The sequence below is a fragment of the Lichenostomus cassidix genome, unplaced genomic scaffold (assembly GCF_008360975.1).
Source record: "Lichenostomus cassidix isolate B80296 unplaced genomic scaffold, HeHo_3.0 HiC_scaffold_43, whole genome shotgun sequence".
In the NCBI taxonomy this organism is placed as follows: Eukaryota; Metazoa; Chordata; class Aves; order Passeriformes; family Meliphagidae; genus Lichenostomus; species Lichenostomus cassidix.
In genome coordinates, this window is record NW_028147635.1 from 4,442,934 (window position 1) to 4,461,981 (window position 19,048).

The 19,048-nt window shown below is 46.7% G+C and overlaps 1 long non-coding RNA gene and 1 pseudogene across 1 annotated transcript in view; both read right to left on the bottom strand.

Moving 5' to 3' along the window:
* The window catches only part of LOC146421252 (uncharacterized), a 194,659-nt gene that overhangs the window by 111,840 nt on the left and 63,771 nt on the right, over positions 1–19,048 (bottom strand). The window lies entirely within an intron of this gene.
* The window catches only part of LOC146421257 (uncharacterized), a 20,757-nt pseudogene continuing 1,732 nt past the window's right edge, over positions 24–19,048 (bottom strand).

Below are 19,048 nucleotides of genomic sequence, written 5' to 3' on the forward strand. Positions count from 1 at the left end.
CACATTTAGCCTTTTCATAACTGTTATGCCTGCAAGCATATATCAAGCAACAAGTTTGTACAGCCCCCTACAGGGAAGGCGAAGAGCTTTCGGCCCTGGCAATAAGGAGTCACCTAGCAACAGCACAACGCAGACTGCGCAGACCCGGACATCTCAACGGCCAATCACAAACAACCAAGAAATATAAACTGTATAAAAGCAGCTGTATGTATCCTTGGGGGTGCGGTGCCGTGGGTGCAGCAGGAGACTCACCCGGCTGCCCAGCGCTGTTTGGCTGATACCTGCTTGCTTTTTAATTAATAAATTTTTTAAATTAGATCCACGTCTCTGATTGGCTTTTTGAGACCTAATTTATAAGAGTCTGGATCAGCACGGGCAGCTGGGCTGCACTTGGCTTCGTTTGTGTCCCTGCTTCCCCTGGGACAGCACTGAAGGGACAGCAATGGAACCGGGGCAGTTTGGGGTGAGGTTCAGTGTCTGTGCCTGGCATAAATCCCAAATCCTTCCTGAAGGATCAGAGAGTGCTGGCAGAGCGGAGAGTGCAGCAGAGCACAGGATGCTCTGCTGAGCACGGGATGGACCCAGGGCTGATGGCAGACAAAGCCAGGATGGGAGTCCCAAAGAACAGGAGGAAGAACAGCAGGAGGACAAACTGGCAGGAGAGGAGGAGGAGGAGGGACAGAGTAGGATGAAGAGTGGGTGGCAAGGAGGGATGGAAAAGGGGGAGCGGGAGGAAGAGGAGAGATAAAGGGGGAGAAGCGGATGGAAGAGGAGGGATAGAGGAGGAGCAGCATGAGAAGCAGAAGGAATCCCCATGTGCATCCATCGCTCTTTGTGTCTGCAACCCTCAGCCCTGGGACCATCGCCCCTGCCGGGGCATCCCGCGGGTGAGCGGGCAAAGGGAGGTGCGCCAAATATTTTGGGCTGCGCGTGGGGTTAGTTTTGGGAGGTTGGGTGGATTTTTGGACCTTGTAGGACTCCAGCACTGAGCCCCAAATATCTCTGGTTGATCCAGGTGTCTTGCATAGGAGACAGAAGCTTTATGGGTTTCTGCAGTTTGCCAGGCTTTAGAGTAGCTAACTCCCCAAGACTCAGTGCTGTTCGCAAGGATCTTTGATATTTGGCCGATTAGTCTAAAAATACCATTTATTAGATACAGAAAATAACAAACATACAAACATAGAACAGATTGACACACATAGACACACAACGAATGCATAATTGCAGCACTATAATAGCTAAAATGCAATTATGGGGTAAATGCTTGCTTGAACTATAAAAGTAGCTCAAAAATGCAAGTTAAGAAATGCTTGCTTGAACTATAATGCAAGTTAAGAGAGGTACCTGTAAGTTAGCCAGAATAATACAATTTAGGAAACCAATGATTTTACCAAATCCAATTTTGGAGCTGGGATGTGTCGGAGAGGTCGCCGGGACATAACACACACTCTCACAGAGATAATGGTGTTATTCCATTTATTTCTTCTAAGACAGGCATTATTATAGAAAACAGGTACAGATTCACGCGACAAACTGGCACTTATGATTAGCTGTTTGGTCTATGCGCACATCTATCTTAGCTTTTTGATTTGCTGCGGTCTTAAGGCACGTTTCACTTGAATCAGCTAAAGTTTTGCCAGCATAAGCTGAATTACTGACTGTGTGATTCTTTCTCTATTTTGCTTATTTCCTCTACATGGGATACAATTCTAGTTCTCTTTTCCTCTCTATCTCTTGGGAAGAACATCTCAAAGTTATGTACGATAGCATCTTAGAGTTAGGAACAATAGCATCTTCAGAGTTTAGAACAATAGCTGGTTTGTGCATGCTGCATCTTCTTCTGCACACACACCTCGCCAATATGGCCTCGTTCTGCTAACCATTTTCCAACAATTCCCCCCTTTTTTTTTTTGCACAAGCCAGGTTTGATTGATTGTTCTCATTAACATCTGCTGCAAACATTGCACTATGCGTGGTAAAATTGTCAAAAATAGCAAAATTACAATTAAAATGAGTACAGCTGCTTGAAATAAATCTTTGAACCATCTAGTAATTCCCCAACCTTTCAGCCACCCAGCAAGTCCTAGGTCATCGGCCACTTGCAGTTGCTTTGAAAGGTGTTGCCGTTTGGCAAGTTGCCGGTGAATGGACTTCGAGTGATCAGAAAGATTTATGCAGCACATTCTATCAAATTCTTCACAGCCATGGCCTTGGGCTAATAAGAGAAAATCTATCGCAGCTCTATTTTGAAGGGTAGCATGTCTAACTGAGTCAACGTCAAGCAACAATTCTGAAATGGCTTGAGAAGTAGCATTAGTTTGTTTAGCTAACTAGCATCCTAATTTGTTTAGCTGAGCTAAGGCTTTAGCAGAAGCCACTCCTGGCGCTAAAATGGAAGCAGTTATGATGGCTCTAGGGGACCAGAATTTGACATTTGATTTACAGTCAGGGGAAAAAGCATGAGCCATTCGTTTTGTGCGACAATGTTGTTGGGTCTTATTTAGTATCATTGAAGTGTTGGCGGTCAGCAATGTCAATCTCCCTAGGGAACAAGGTCCACCTCGTAATTTGGAAGGAATGCCAGGCCATGCGCGGTCTCTGCAAATTAGGAACATTCTTGTTGGGAACGATATAGGATAGTTTGTGGACACAGATAATTTAGTAGAAGCATATTGGCACCACAAACTGGCGTTTCTGTATATTGTCAGGCTAGAGTTTATACTTCTCACTGTATCTTTTAGCTTGGCTTGCTTGCTTTTCCAGTTAAAGGTCACACAAGCATCTATTCGTACAGCTCTTAATAACTCTAATTTTTGAGACTCGTTTGGGGCTATAGGAAGAAAAGGAATCCATTTGTCCCAATTGCCTACTGTGCTACTAAGATTCTTTTGATTGCAAGTAGGAACATGAGAAGGACATGCCAATTGTCTAAAGGCACACCAATTAAACAGGTAGAAAAGGGATTGTATGGTGACGAAAGAGAGAGACAAATTGCGTTTTGCCCTGTCAAGTTGGCTAGAGTGACCCACAAATTTGGTTTGGGCTGCACTGGAATCTATGCTACAACAACAGAAATTAGGCAAGCTAAGGTTAGTGAATTCACATAATGACCTTAACAAGAACATCTAGAATCGTCAATACAGTAACAATAACTGTTCTAAAAAGTGAAATTACATTTTCCTATACATAAAATTTTAGCGTAAATATTGCATTGTCTAATTGCTTGAGGGGTTATACTCCCCCCTTTTTGTTTTTGGCAAGATGTGTTTCTTTCTATAAGAAGATGAAAATGACACAAAGGTGTAACAATACATGGAATGAAACAATAAGCTTAATTAAGAAAACACATCATCAATTGTTTAACTACTCTGCTATCACCCAGGGACTGCAATTGCTGGGGAACTTCATTCCACAGGCAGGGCTTGGAGAACCTTTCCCGGGCAAGGATTTCAAGTTTACCTGGAAGAGGGTCTAGCTTTTACAAGTCTAAATTAGCGAGTCAAGGTGACTCGATTACATTTTTGGTGCAGAAACACCTGGGTTTGGTGGCATACTTCTCAACCAGTTAGGACTAAGGCTTGGCCAGAGCCTAGGCCTTAACTGGGAGGGTTTCCCATGAACATTCTTCAAACAGGCTTCTATTAATAACAATTAGGAAAAATTTTTAAAATTATACAGTATTTGTAGACAACAACAGAAGATAATGTGAAACATTTCAAAGTAGATGGCATTATTATTTAACTTCAACTAAATAATCAGTGGTACTATAAACAAATTATAAATAACTGAAATTTTGCACGTGCAACATCATTTGAAATTTTCACTCTTTTTTTTGTGCTGCTTATGGAAGATAAAACTGCAAAGATTGTTATGAATAGTCGGATAAACTAACAAATGTAGAATAATTGGATCTACAGAATTTTTGACGACAGCAAGGATTTTACAGATTGTGTGTTCACATGGTTAAATTTTTATCAGGAAGGTTTCTGTCTTAAGTCTTCAATTTATCTTCACAGTAGAAAACCTGTGTTCTTTAAATGAGCATAACATAACTGATGCCTTAAATGCTGATAAAAATTTGAGACACAGTTACGCAGTATAGGTAAAAGGTATTACCTTGGTTTAATAGGATTCCAGGTGTACCACGATGACTCGAGCCCTGACGATATCCCCCGTATACAATTTATGGACCCCCTAGATAAGCATACTTATTTAAAAGTCTCCAATGAGAAGTCTAACAAATGAAGTAATTGCCCCCTTATTGAAATTACCTCCCCCCAAAAAGGTTACACTTAGTTTACAAAACATGTCTCAGTGATGGGGGCCCTGTTCAAGGTTGGTGCTTCATGCTTTTGAGATTGTGGGGATGTTTCGTCTTCCCCAAAGAATTCTGAGCAGGGCAAGGGTACAAGGGTTATAGGGTTGAGATACAGGGAGTACAAAGTACAGGAATGGGGAAGGGTAAAAGGATATATAAAAAGAGTGTAAAAGTATAATGGAAAGAGGACAAAAAACCCATCAGGCATTATAACAAAAACAAATTTGTCAAAACTTAAAGTTAACATTACTGAAAGTGAACAGAATTCAATCTTAATAGAACTTAACAGAAGATAAAATTATTGGAACTTAAAAATTAATAAATAGTAAATTGGGCAACACTTAATAGACTTGACTATAATTGAACTCAAACGTAATGGAATTTAAAATTAACACTGCTTAAACTTGACTGAAACATAACATAACGTATGTTTAATAAAACTTAAACTTATTTAACTTAACAAAACTTACCTTTAATGGCACTTGAGAGGTAGTTTAAAATATTCACTATAACACAGCACAAAACGTCTTTAGGCAGAACAGAATTTTTCTGTGCTTTAGGTTATTTTTTGCTATTTATAGTAAATGTTTGTTTTTAAGTAATTGTGAGTCCACAGACATAAACACAGGACACAGGGGAGAAGATAGTAAAACTTCTTTTTGTTGGTTTCAGGTGTAGGTATTTATGTTTCAAAACTTTTGGAGCTTTGCTTTCAATACAGAATAAAACTTCTGTTCCTCTGGAAGTATTGGGTAGAACGTTATCTAAAGACTTAACTTACAAATTTAAAATGCTTAAAAAGTTAAAACAGCACTCTTAGTATGTTTGCTGCAGTACTGTCACACTCATATGCACACAGACATTGTTTTTAGTTATACTTGTGAATAATAAAAAAAGCAACAAACCAAACATTTCCTTAAATTTAGTGAGGTAGTTACTTTGAACGCCTCTGCATCTTTTGAGCTTTAAATTTATGAAGGCTAGATTCAAGCTTGAGAGTATTGAAGTTTTACATAAAGTAGAGTTTAACTCATTTTGACTCTATCATTACAAGAAAACTACTGAAGATTTATCATCTAGCAATTAAACATAAATGAACAATATACAAAGAAGTAACTGAGCTATAGACAAGATAGCAGCAACAGAGAATTTCAGAGGGTTAAATTTCTGTAGGATTAACTGGAAGGGTCAGAAAAGTGTGGTAAACACATGGTAATTCATTTGATGTTTTACATCAGGCTGTAAAGTTAATTGCTACAGCTCTATATTTTGTTCAGTTAATATTCACTTTACTGAATGTATTAGGGCTATTTGAATCTATGTTGAGTAAGGATACAACATAGAGCTTGTCTGTAAACCAAAATAAAGGCTGCCTGCAATTATATTTGTACTATTTGCTTTATACTGAGTAGTTTTAGGCATGCCAAGGTCAGAGCTGTAGCTTCAGATATCTTCTAAACACTTAGCTGGGCATATGCCAAAGCAGCTTTGCGAGCTATTTCACAGGCAGAAGAAAAGTTTTTAAATTTTGTAAAGGTTTTAAAAAGAGAGAAACTGAGGTTTGTCTACAATAAGGCTACAAATAAGGCATTTTGTTGTGATTTATATACTAATTTTGTAGAGTTGAGATAAAATGCATTGGGAAAAGTTAAACTGACTTGAACAGTTTATATCTGGCTAAGACTCTATGAACATTAGAGGTATACTTAAAATAAACACTTTTAAAACTGCTTTTGCAGGGAATTTAGCTCTTGTTCACGGTTTTATCAATTAAGGTGTTATCACTCATTAGGACAATTATTTTGCTACAAGGCTTTCTTATTCTGAAAAGCTGAAAACAAGTTTAAAAGACAACTCAGTTATACTAATTAAAAAAAGCACTTTGAAAATACATTCACAAATTGACTTGTGAAGTTTTGACAGGGTTTTCCGGGGCGCAGCTAGTGCTCGCCTGCTCTCCCGTCACCAGACGGTGGGGAGGGCTGGGCGGGGGAAAGCGAAGAGGAAAAAGCGGCAGAGCTAGCCCCACTCTTCTCTTTGGCCCCACGCCAAGCTGAGCAGCCCAAAGTGTCTGGGGGGGAAGGCACTTAACACACCCAAGCAGGATTTGCTCCGGACTCATTGCTGTCTCGTCTCCTGGCAGCTTCTGGGGGGCAGGGGGCTGGAAAACGCACTGCTGTAGTTGGGCTGCATTTATGGCTGTTCTTACATGCTGCGATATTTGTTGTGACTCTGAGGGGCTAGTCGTTGGTTGTACTGGGCAATTGTGTTGTTTCTTTGCTGTTTCAAGTGTTTCATCACTTGTTGCAATTGAGTTCTCAGTTCTTCTATAGGATTCTTGAGTTTTTTCTGGCTTTTGGTGGCTGTCTTTTGCAGAGTAATATTGTTTGCCAGCTCTGTTTCTTTTTCATCAGAGCTGCTTTTTTTCCTCACTGGGCAAGGGCTGTGTTTCTGGGATTGCTGCCCATGTGGGTGATTAAGGTGACGAAAGGAGGCATGGACATTGGGTGCCTTCTGTGACTTCCGTGTTTTGTATGATTTGACTGGAGCTCACGATTGGAGAAATTTCTGCACTTATCTCTGGATTCTGTCCTGTAGCAGACTCCCTTTTGAGCGGACCTCTCAGGTTAGATTTTTCATACTTTCTGTGTAATTCAGAGACAGTCAAGCTGGACTCTGCTTTTTGCTTTTTCATCACTTGAAACTTTTCAAATAAAAAAGCTTTTGTTTCTTCTCTGGACTCTTTCAGCGGCAGAGGAGCAAAGGGGGTGTTATCTGTTGGAGTGCGGCCAGCGGGAACGGAGAAAGCTTGCACTGCCACGGTAGCTACACGGGTCTCTGTCTTCATAGCTTTTAAAGTGTTGATTAGAGAGTGCCAAGTCGCTCTCCTAGCTGTTAGATCTTTTCTCCTCTTGTTCTGTATCGTTTGGTTGCATAAAAAATCTCCCACCTCTTGGCATTCTGGCACAGCGAAAAGTAGAGGGGGTGAGCCAAAATAGTTTTTCTTCCTAATGTAGGAAATAAGTTTATCTAAATTTTTCTCTTTCACTCCTTTACCTCTATTATCAAGGATATTAAGGAGTGAATTCTGTGCTGCGGCAAGTTCTAAATCCATTGCCTGCGACCCCCGCGCAGAGGAAGAGGTAGCGACCCTCCTCACCTGGCTTGGACTTTAATTCAGTCTTCAGCCGTTTTGTGGCTCGGACTTCAATTCAGTCTTCAGCCGTTTCTTCACGTCTGCGACCTCCTCCCAGCTTCCACTGCTTGACTGATTCGATCTTCTCGCAGCTTCAGCTCTTGAACTCGAAGTACCGGTCTGTCCCTGTTCTTGGACGCCAAAATGTCAGAGAAGTTGCCGGGACATAACACACACTCTCACAGAGATAATGGTGTTATTCCATTTATTTCTTCTAAGACAGGCATTATTATAGAAAACAGGTACAGATTCACACGACAAACTGGCACTTATAATTGGCTGTTTGGTCTATGTGCACATCTATCTTAGCTTTTTAATTTGCTGTTGTCTTTAGGCGTGTTTCACTTGAATCAGCTGAAGTTTTGCCAGCATAAGCTGAATTACTGTGTGATTCTTTCTCTATTTTGCTTATTTCGTCTATATTAGATACAATTCTAGTTCTCTTTTCCTTTCTATCTCTTGAGAAGAATATCTCAAAGTTATGTACGATAGCATCTTAGAGTTAGAAACAATAGCATCTTCAGAGCTTAAAACAATAGCTAGTTTGTGCATGCTACATCTTCTTCTGCATGCACACCTCGCCAATATGGCCTCGTTCTGCTAACCATTTTCCAATAGGGATGCATTAGACTTCCTCACCCAATGCTGCGAGAAGTAACCACAGAGCTTGTGTCCAAGCTCAGGGGAGAAGACTTTACTTCACGCTCCAATGTCCATGTAGAAAGCTTCTACCTTTCTGAGATTTCGTGGTGTTTTTATAGGGAAAAGAGTGTGGATTTATGGTCACTTAAAAATTTTTCACATTCTCTCAGTGTCTCACCTTGACTTCTAGGCGCTAGTACTAGATAGCCCAGATTAAGCTATCAACTTAATCTGAGCCATCCATCTCCGGCTGCCGATCAGGGAAGAACAAGAGGGGGAGGGGGGTTGTCCTGCCACACCAGGGAGGGTTTTTTGTTTTGGGTTTTTTTTTTTTGTGGGGGAAGGGGAGGGGGAGGATGTTTGGATCTTGCAGGACTCCAAATGTGAGTCGCAAATGCCCCTAGGGGGAACATTGGGGAGTTTCCGGCACGCTGGTTTTGGGGAGATCCTGGTGGCAGCTGCCAAGAGAAATGAAATGGGATGGGAAGGGAAGGGAAGGGAAGGGTGGGATGTGGATTGGGGTGTGGGATGAAGTCTGGGGGAGGGGGATGGGTATGATGGGGCCGGGATGAGGCAGCTGAAGGTTGGGGGTGATGAAGCTGTCCCAGCAACTGGGGGCCGAGTGCGGGGGGAGCCCTGCGGGCATTGCCCGGCCCTGCCCGGCACGGCTGATGCCGCCCGCCCGCACTGCGCACTGCTCCAGACTGGTGCTGCCAGTGCCGCGTGGGGCGGGGCTGCTTTGGGGACCCCCCAGGGCAGAGCGCTTTGGGCTGCTTGGGGGCTCTGGGCACCTGCAAAACCAGCACGGGGCATAGGAAGAGCATGTGGGGGCAGCTGGGGCCCTACTGGTGGCGCTGGTGGCGCTGGGAGTCCCCCCGGCCGCGGGGTGAGCGGGGGGCGCGGTGAGAAGCGGGGCTGGGAGCCCAAATGGAGCAAAATGGGGATTGGGACCCCCGGACTGGGCAGGAGGGCCTGGAACCCGCAAAACCAAGCACATGGAAGGGGGGTTGGGGATCGAGGGGACAATGGAGAAGGGGCAGAAGAGCAAGGGAAAAGAGGGGGCTGGGACCCCCAAAGAGAGCGGGAGGGGGATGGGACACCCAAATGGAGTCGGGAGGGGTCTGTGGATTGGGAGAAAGATGGGAACGGGTAGGAGAGGGGAGGGAAGGGTGGGGTTGGGATGGAAGCAGGGCAGTTCCATGGGGGTCCAACCCTGTCCCCCAGCACTCGATCCCCGGAGCAATTCCCTGGGGCTCTGGGGGAGGTGGATCTGCACTGGGGGTCCCTAAGCCCCCTGTCCATCCCTGGAGCTGATTGGGGGGCTCCCCCCACCCAGCAGCTTGTGCTGCAGCAGCCATGGGGCAGAGGAGAGTGGGGAAGGGGGTTTTGGAGTGGGAGCAGAGGAGGAGTGGGAGGAAGAGGAGGGAGAGAGGAGGAGGAGCAAGAAAAGGAGGATCAGGAGAACCATGAGTTTTCCCCACCCACTGTGTCTGCAGCACCCCTGGCTCTGGGATCATTGCCCCCCCTGCATTCCGCAGGTGACCAGGGAAGGGGCGCTCACCCCACAGCTATCGGGGGGGTCTTCAGGAGGGATCTGTTTTTTTGGAGGTGTGTTTGGAACTCACAGATTTAGAAACTGAGCCCCAGATATCTTTGCATGTCCCTGGCAGGGATTTTTTGGGCCAAAGGGGATGTTTGGATCTTGTAGGACTCCAAAGCTGAGTTGTAAATGCACCTTTTGTGGGGAATATTGGGGGTGGTTCATTATTGTGATAACGGCTGCAAGTTCCCCATACCCCTTTCTTAACGACTGTACTTGTCACCTATTGTCCTGCCTTCCCTACTCCACATAGTCCTAGCCACACCCCCAGTTTTCCCTATTGGTTCCTGTACTCTAACCCCATGTGGCCCTGGCCACTCCCTCGGGTTTCTCCTATTGGTTCCTGTACCCTAACTCCGCCCCTGTACCTCCCCTGTACCCAGAGGTCACTGGGCCTGTGTGCTGTCCCTGCCCCTCTCTGTTTCCCTATAAAACCCCTTACCCTCCGCCATCTTGCTGTCTATGCTCCACGTGTGTCTATACAGCACATGTCTATGCTCCACATGTTCTGAGCATGTGAGGCCTTCGCCCTCGAGGCATCTCTGCCTCGGGGAGGTCATTGGCCTCTGCTGCACCATGTGAATAAACATCTTCCATGGACACAACGCATAGACCCTCCTCGCCTCCTTTATCATCGCCGGTTGTGGAAGCAGACGAACCAGAGTTAGCCTTATGGCTCCCCGGCCGGTGAGAGCGCAGTGTCCAGCCCTGGGACAGAGGGTTTGGAGCACTGAGGCGCTGAACTGGGCTGGGTAGAGAAGCTCTAGGGTAAAGTCTGCTGCAACATCCTCTAAACCGCAACAGTCCATGTGGGAATTTCCTGGTATTGCCAGGACAGGCCATTGGTTTTGGGGATCTCTGAGAGAGCCAGGGGGGTTGAACGCAGGACTCCCAGAGTGGAGAGAGCAGAGAGGGGCAATACCAAGCTGGGAGACCCCTGGCAGCCTGGAGGGGTGGGGGAGGCTGGAGATGAGGCAGGGGTGGGACACTGTGGCACTGAAATGGGTGATGGGGAAAGGGGGAAGCCCCGAGTGCCTGGAGTGGGGGGAGCCTGAAGAGGGAGATCCTGGAAGCTCTGGGAGCCAAAGCACAATCAGGGAAGAAGGGATCCCTGGGAGCACTGAAACCCCACAGCATCCCTAAGCTGGACCCAGGAGAAGGGGCATCCCCAGGACTCACTGGAGCCCCAGCAGCTTTGAGAAGGCGGAACCCCAGAACCCCAAAGACAGGAGACTGGAAAGGGGGAACTCCTGAGAGGCTTTTTCTGGACTCACTTTTGATTTTAGGAGCATTTTCTAGACACAAAACACCCGTTGACTTCTAGAGATGGACTTGGGCAGGAGGAACCCACAACCAAAGGCACTCATACCTATTTTCCTCCAAACCAGGATTTCCCGTTCTCAAAACTTGGTGAGATGGAGAAGGAGGCTGTGAGGAAGAGGAAGATGCCCCAGGACCCCCAGGCAGGTGAGGAGAAAGTCACTACCTCTTTCCTCCTCTCTTCTCCTCCATCGCCCAGCCCAGCATCACCCCTGGCTGCAGGACAACCCTGCTGCTGACGCTGTCCTGGTGGGGATGGATTGGGGGGATCTCCTTCTACTTCCCTCTGGCATGGAGGCAAATCCCAAATCCTCTCCTTGTCCTTCCTCATTCAGGCAGTGAGCTAAGGGTGGAGACCAGGGAGAAGAAATCCTTGCAGCAGAACCTCATGGAAGATGCCATTTTGAGCAGCTCCATGAGACAGGAATTCAACAGGGAGGAAAAGCCCCAGAGATGCTGCATAAGGAGGGACTGCAAACCCAGCACAGGGCACTCTGAGGAGGGAAGACACACTCTGTGCCAGGAAGGCAACCAGAGCTTCAGAGTTCGGACCTGGTTGTCCATGAACAGCTTAATGGGGAGAAGCCCCACAAATGCTTGGAATGTGGGAAGAGCTTCAGCTGGAGCTGCCGCCTGATCCGCCAGAAGAGGAGCCACACTGGGGAGAGGCCCTATGAGTGTCACGAGTGTGGGAAGAAGTTTCCAACCAGCTCCCATCTCCTCAAGCATCAGCGGATTCACACAGAGGAGAGGCCCTTCCGCTGCCCTGAGTGCAGGAAGGGCTTTAACCGCATCTCCACCCTCATCACCCACCGGCGCATTCACACTGGGGAGACACCCGATGAGTATCCTGACTGTGGGAAGAGCTTCAGCGAAAGCTCCAGCCTGATCTGCCACCAGAGGATCCACACTGGGGAGAGACCCTACGAGTGTCCCACATGTGGGAAGAGCTTCAACCACAGATCTCACTTGACACAACACCAGAAAATCCACACAGGGGAGAGACCCTATGAGTGTTTCAAGTGTGGGAAGAGGTTTCCAACCAGCTCAGATCTCCTCAAGCATCAGCATATTCACACAGATGAGAGGCCGTTCTGCTGCCCTGAGTGCAGGAGGGGCTTCAAGCACAATTCCCACCTCATCACACACCGGTGCCTCCACACTGGGCAGAGGCTTTACAAGTGTCCCGAGTGTGGGAAGAGGTTCAGCGAAAGCTCCACCCTGATCCGCCACCAGAGGACCCACACTAGGGAAAGACCCTATGAGTGTCCTGAGTGTGGGAAGAGCTTCACTCAGAGCTCTCACTTGACCCAACACCAACGGAACCACCAATAAGGGAAGCCCTACGAGTGCCCTGAGTGCAGGAAGAGCTTCATGTGCTGCTCCAACTTTATCACCCATTGGAGGACCCACTTTGGGAAGAGCCCTGGTGAGCCATGCTCCTGGTAACCCACTTTGGAAAGACACCTGGCTGGTGGCTTCCACGTCCTCCTGATTCCCTGTAGCCACCTGGACAAATGCAGTGGCATTTGTCTAATCCTTTGGGACTTAGATTGACATTGGACACTCATTAGGAAAGCTGATTTATTAACTTTACACCCTAAAAAATGTCACCTGCTCTGTCCAGTTGTTTTTTCAGGTTACATCAAGAAATTATGGCAGTTCTTGGAGGTGTTTTCTGATCTAAGTAAGTGCCTTCTTCATCCTCTGGAAACAACCAAAATTGAGGTAAAAATAAAAAAAATTACACAGATCTAAAACGGCACCACTTTCCCAGGATTTGAGGGTGAATTTGGGGTTCAGGGGGATATTCAGGAGGATTTGGGTGTTCTGGGGCCACTGAACTAGGCAGAAGGGGCCACAATCTTGTAGTTGTGCCAGCAGAACGTGTCTACCTGAGCTCATCTGTTCAGGAATTCCAGTTGTCTGTCCCAGTCCCTGGCCTGGGTCTCCCCATTTGGGCTGTGTCCCCAGAGAGCCCAAATTGCTGCTGAAGTGCCTGAGCTGCTCTCAGCTGTGGATATTCCTGTATTAACCTCTCCTGGTCAGTGCCACGGAGGGCTGGGAGGGGATTGGGAGGGGCTTTTGTGGCTCTGAGGGGATTTTTTAGGGGCTTCTGAGGGGATTGGGAGGGGCTTTTTTGGCTCTTGGGGGCACTTGTGGAGCTTGGTGGGAGCTGGGAGGGAGTTTTTTGGTCCTGGCTGGGCTGTGTGGCTTGGAGTGATACTTGGTGGGTCTTGGGGAAGATGGGAAAGGGGTTATGGTGGCACTTGGGGCCATTTATATTGTAGGGAGCAGTTTGGGAGGATCCTATGGGGAGCTATGGATGTTTTGAGGGGTCCAAGATTGACTGTGGAGCTGGGAGGGAGTTTTTGAGTGGTCGTGACTAACCCAGACTCCCAAAGCTGCCACCAGACCCTCCCCCTATGATGCTGCCAGGGTTTAGGGCTCCATGTTGGGGTTCATCCTCCTAGCACTGCAGAAGGTGAGGGGGGAATCCCCAGGGGTCATGTGTGTCCCCCAGAGAATGTGTGTCCCCCCCATCCCAGTGTCACCCCCTTTTCCCTCCTCACAGGGCTCCTGACCCAGCTCCTGCTCCCCCCAGGAGGGAATTTGGGGAGGGGGCAGAGGGGGTGCACAGCCCCTGCCGGGGGATGACTCTGAGCCAGCGCCCTTTGTTTAGCACCAACCTGGGCTTGGGGCTGCAGGAGGAAGAGGCCGATGGGAAGCAGATCCTGCAGATGGGACAGTGCTGGGGGTCAGATGAGCAGTGTTGGACTTTGCTGGGGGACCTGTGAGGGTGGGCAGGGTAGAGTGACTTCTCATTGACCCCACCCAGCCCCCTCTGATGTCACACAGCCACCCTGTAATGTCACAGCCCACTCTGTGATGTCACTGCCTCCTCTGTGATATCACACAGCAAGTCTGTGTGGTCACAGCTGCCCTGTGATGTCACACAGCCCCCACTTTGATGTCACAACCCACTCTGTGTTGTCACTACCCATTCTGTGAATGCACACAGCCATTTTGTGGTGTCACAGCCCTATCTGCAATGTCACAACCCTACTCTGTGATGCCACACCACCACCCTGTGGTGTCAGAGCCCACTCCGTGATGTCTCACAGGCAGCTCTGTGAATCACAGCCCACTCTGTCATGTCCCATCAACATCCTGTGATGTCACACCCATCTCTGTGATGTCACACAGGTTCCTCTATGATGTCATAGCTGCTCCATGACCTCACCGAACCCGTTCTGTGATGTCACACAGCCCCCTCCTGGCATCACAGCTGCTCTGTGGTTCTATGACACAGTCACAGAGGTGTTACCAAAATTTGAATAAAATAGAAACCTCCTTAACCCCAATGCAGCATTAAGCAGCAGCATTCTTTATTCAGCCAGATGCACAGAGAAGAGCTCCTCCCAAAGCCGTGCATGCTGAGCACAGGAAAGTTCCTGTTTAAATTCTGTATTTTACATACCTATTCAGTGATTGTCCCAGAATAAACTTACATATGATAATCTTTCCCCAAAATCATTAACGTATTTTCCCCCACCCTTTGCACATCTGTACTTCTGTCCTGGGGCTCTCTATGGTGGTCCCTGGTGGTTGGTGACCCCAAAGTCATACCTGACCACCTGGTAGAAGTTGGCACACCTGGGCTGATTGCTTCCTACACAATAAGCATTGTGTGGTGCCAGGGGCCAGGAAGTTTTGGAGAACAAACACTGTATGAACACACCAGATGCAAATGATTCTTCATCTGGCAATATTCCCCCCTTTGAGGCATGGGAAGCTTCTCTCCCCTTCAAGCCTTCATAAGCCTCACTCTGCTCTTTTACTCACATCCTGTGAGTTCCTCAGTTGCATTGACAGTTGTGTTCTTCATACAGCATAAAACAAGTATCATAACCACAGTTATTACTATGATCCCAATCATACTTTACAAAAGTAAGGCCAACCAAGCAGTCAGAGAAAATCCAAGTCCTTTAAATATTTTATTTAACCAGTTACTTTCTAATCCTCCCCTTAATCCCCTGCTGGATGTGATGCCTGATGGGTTTTTTGTCCTTTTTCATTATACTTTTATACCCTTTTTATACACTTTTTACCCTTTCCCATTCCTGTACTTTTTACTCCCTGTATTTTAGCCCCACATGTTTTTCCTTGTACTCTAGCCTTGTTCAGAATTCTTTGGAGAAGACAAAACAATCTCCACAATCTCAAGAACATGAGGCACCAACCTTGAAAGAGCCCCATCACTGGGACATGTTTTTGTAAACTAAGTTGTAACCTTTTTGGGGGGAGGTAATTTGAATAAGGAGGCAGTTACTTCATTTGTTAGGTTTCTTATTGGGGAATTTTAGATAGGTATGCTAATCCATGAAGTCCATAAATTGTATACGCGTGATACCGTCGCTCTCTTTTCGTCGTGGTGCACCTGGGATCCTATTAAACCAAGGTAATACCCTTTTTCCTGTACTGTGGTGTCTGCATCTCAATTTTTACCAGCATTTTAGGCATCAGATGTATCAACTAATTTTATCCTCTCTGCCTGATCATCCAATTCAGCATCACATTTGGAGTGTGCACACAAGTGTTGTTTCAATTCAAGTATCCACATAATCCATGTAACAGCAAAAGATCTAATGCCAGTCTGTTCTGTAAGGTCATTTTAGTTGTGGCTTGCAATTGTTCATTTATTTCAGTAAACCCCAACTGAGTTGCATTCACTAAAGTTCCCATTTGCAGTCCAATGGTGTGTGTTTGGTCTGTTCCTAAAGGCAGATCTTTGAGGAGTAAAGACGGATTCTAAAACCCATCCCACTGTAGTTCCCATGCTGGGATGTTTCCAAGTTTCATCCCCTTTAATCTTTCCCCACTGTTGGGTTCCCAGGGGTGACTCCTTCCACAAGGGACGTAACCTTAATACCCGAAGTGTCCATTGTGCTCTTGATTCACCCAAGGGCAAATGTGTGCTCCAAATTCCATCACTTCCCACCCATCCTGAGTGAACTAATGATTTTACCATGTCCTGCTGACAGTCTGAGTCTCTCCAAGCCTCACTGTTTGTTAGGTGAGACCTAACAGGTGTTATTAAGAAAGGCAGAATAATTTTTACAGACACATCCCAGCCTTAGAGCCTGGGCCACAGCCACGAGCCACTGTACCTCAGGATTCCAAACAGTTCAAGTGTCTATCCAAATGCAATTCCACTTTTCCTTGTCATGGGATCCTTTGGCCTTGGCCTTATTAAATCAGGGTATTTTATACCCACCTGCAAGGGGTCCTCTGTGAGGCCTGGGCTCCCTTCCCAGTCCAGACACTGAACTGGCTGGATATATTCCCATTGTCCTGTCTGAGGGCTATTCCATACATCTGGAATTTAACATCCCCAAGGGGTATCAGTGCAATCTGTCAGCCAATAGATATTTTCTTAGGTGATTTCCAGATCCAGTTTTGAGATGTTACAATTCTCAACAGTATTGTTCTGATGTGTAAGAATTCCTTTGTAAGGAATATTCTCCTTCCATCCCTTTCCATTTGCCCTGGGTGCTATTCCTTCCCACACGTGTTCCCAGATTTTTGTCCAAGTGCTAACTAAAGTTCCCCGTGGAATTGGATTTTCTACAGAGAAAATGTGTTGGCAAACAAGCTGTTATAGGGGTTACATTCTGCCATATGCAAAAATCTTGCACTAACTGTAAGAGAACATTCCTCTCCCCAGAGGTTAACGACATAGTTTCTATTATTGTAAATATGCAATTAGTTATCATCATCATCAAGATCGAATAAACAATATCCCCTTAGAAAACCATATTTGATACCTAAAACAGTAGGAGATATATATATATATAGAGAGAGAGAGAGAGAGAGAGAGAGAGAGAGAGAGAGATATGTATATGTATATATATGCATATATTAATAAAACCTCCAGGGTCCAGGGTATCAGTCAGTTTTCTTCCTGCTGTATTTAATGTGTGGCTGCTGGTTTTACCTGCGTGTGATGAACCCAGGGCTCAATTCCTTCCACCCTGAGGGCAGTGTAGGTTACCAGGAGGACCTGGAAAGCTCCTTTGCACTTTTCCTTCAAGGGTTCAGAGTTCCAACTCTTTACATACACAAAATCCCCAGGCTGGAATGGATGAACAGGGACATCCACAGCAACTGGTGCCAACAGGGTTATAAACCACCAGAGTCCAGAAGGAGATTTTTCCTAAAGAAATCAGGTATAGATTTAAATCTGTTTCTCCCTTTGAATGGATTTCTCCAGGAACTGATAGTGTTTGGTACAGCTGCCCCTACAGCAGCTCACTGGTTTTGTCCCTGGCTGAATTCTGACTCACAGAAAAGCCAAAGGAAGGGTCTAGTGGCCATTTTAAAGAGGTTTCTTGGCACATTTTACTAATTTGGTTTTTTGCTGCTTCACTCCCCTAAAAGCAGCCGACCGCTGAGAGCAGCAACGGAAAGGCAGCCGGTCGTGCTGAACACTGACCAGGCACGCAGTGGCTGTGACACACATGAGCGAGTGCGGCTTCCAGGGGGATGGTAGCCCGTTAGGAAAGCGGTAAAGATGAAAGAGGCGTAGACTTCTACGTTTGGGATTCCAGCAGGTTTATTGTAGGGACGCTGACGGAGCTTGCAGGGCGGAGAACGAGGTAAAGGACCGGGGTGCCCAGAATCCAAAGCTCAGAAGCCTCGAACCCAGTCTTGCACAATGTTAAAAGGTGTGTGTGGGGGGAAATGGGGCGTATCCAGCCCCTGAGGACCAACCAGGAAGGGTCTGAGGGAGAAGGGCAGGGTTACAAACCAATAACAGTATTGCAGGGGAAGGTACATAATTTTTAACCAATGGGATGTTTTAGCTGGGGGAATATTCTGAAACAGAAATTATAAATTTAATAAAGGCGGGGTGTTATATAGGACTAATCCACTGCAGCATTTTTTCAAATTCTGATTCGTCCCTTCCACTTTCCCACTCAACTGTGGTCACCAAGAGCTATGTCAGTCCCACTTTATACCCAGGGTTTTGCTCAGCTGTTGCACCACATCTGCTATAAAATGGAGATTTTTCTCTGAAGACAAACCAGGTTGCCCCCAAATCTTGGTATGATTGATTAAGCATAATTTTTACCAGTTCCCTGGATTTATTGGTGTGACAGTGTCTTGGTTTGAAAGACAGGTGTCTGCCAAGAGAGGTTGAACCCTCCCTTAGGACAGAGAATGTGATTTTCCCCTCCCTCCAAATTATTTAATTTTGTAAATCAAGGGCTTTCAGGCAAAGGTATGGGAAAAGGAATATCAGTTCTTTACTAGTATCTATAAACAAGCAATAACAATAATAGCAACCACAAATAGAACCAGAAACCAATAGCAGATGACTTGTGAGCTGCTGAGCCTCTTTCCTGTGTGGTGTAATCACGGTTGCAAGCAGCAGGGGTGCTGTTGAGCTCCCGGCCAGGCAGGGCAGGTGCGATGACTCCCAAGTGGCTGCAGGTGGCGCTGTGGCGCAGGGTCAGGTCAGCCTCAGGCAGCTGGTAATGGTGGGCAGGCTGAAAAGCATGCAGGGCAGCTCGGAGCGGCAAAAAAGCAGCGCGACAGGGGTAGGAGCTGGCTCTCCCCGCCTAGCTAGTGAGGTAGCAAGGATTTCTGCAGTCACAGCAGACGCCGCGGTCTCGTGTGGCAGAGGGCAGGGGCAGGCGGCAGAGGCAGCTGGACTCTCCCGGCGGCAGCTGCGAGAAAACGCAGCAGCCCATGGAAACGTGCACTTCCCAGTGGGAAAACAGGTTGAATCAAAGCTCACCAAGCCAGGAGAAGAAAAAACAGGGCACAGTTGGATTTCCTCTGGTCGCAGCTGAAAAGCAAGGAGCAGCCTCTCCTCTCAGTGTCCGAACCACGAGAGCATTCCACCCGCAGGCTCTTCCCTTACCCTGCCCTGCCCAAGCACACCTTTTGTCTTTTACAAAAGACT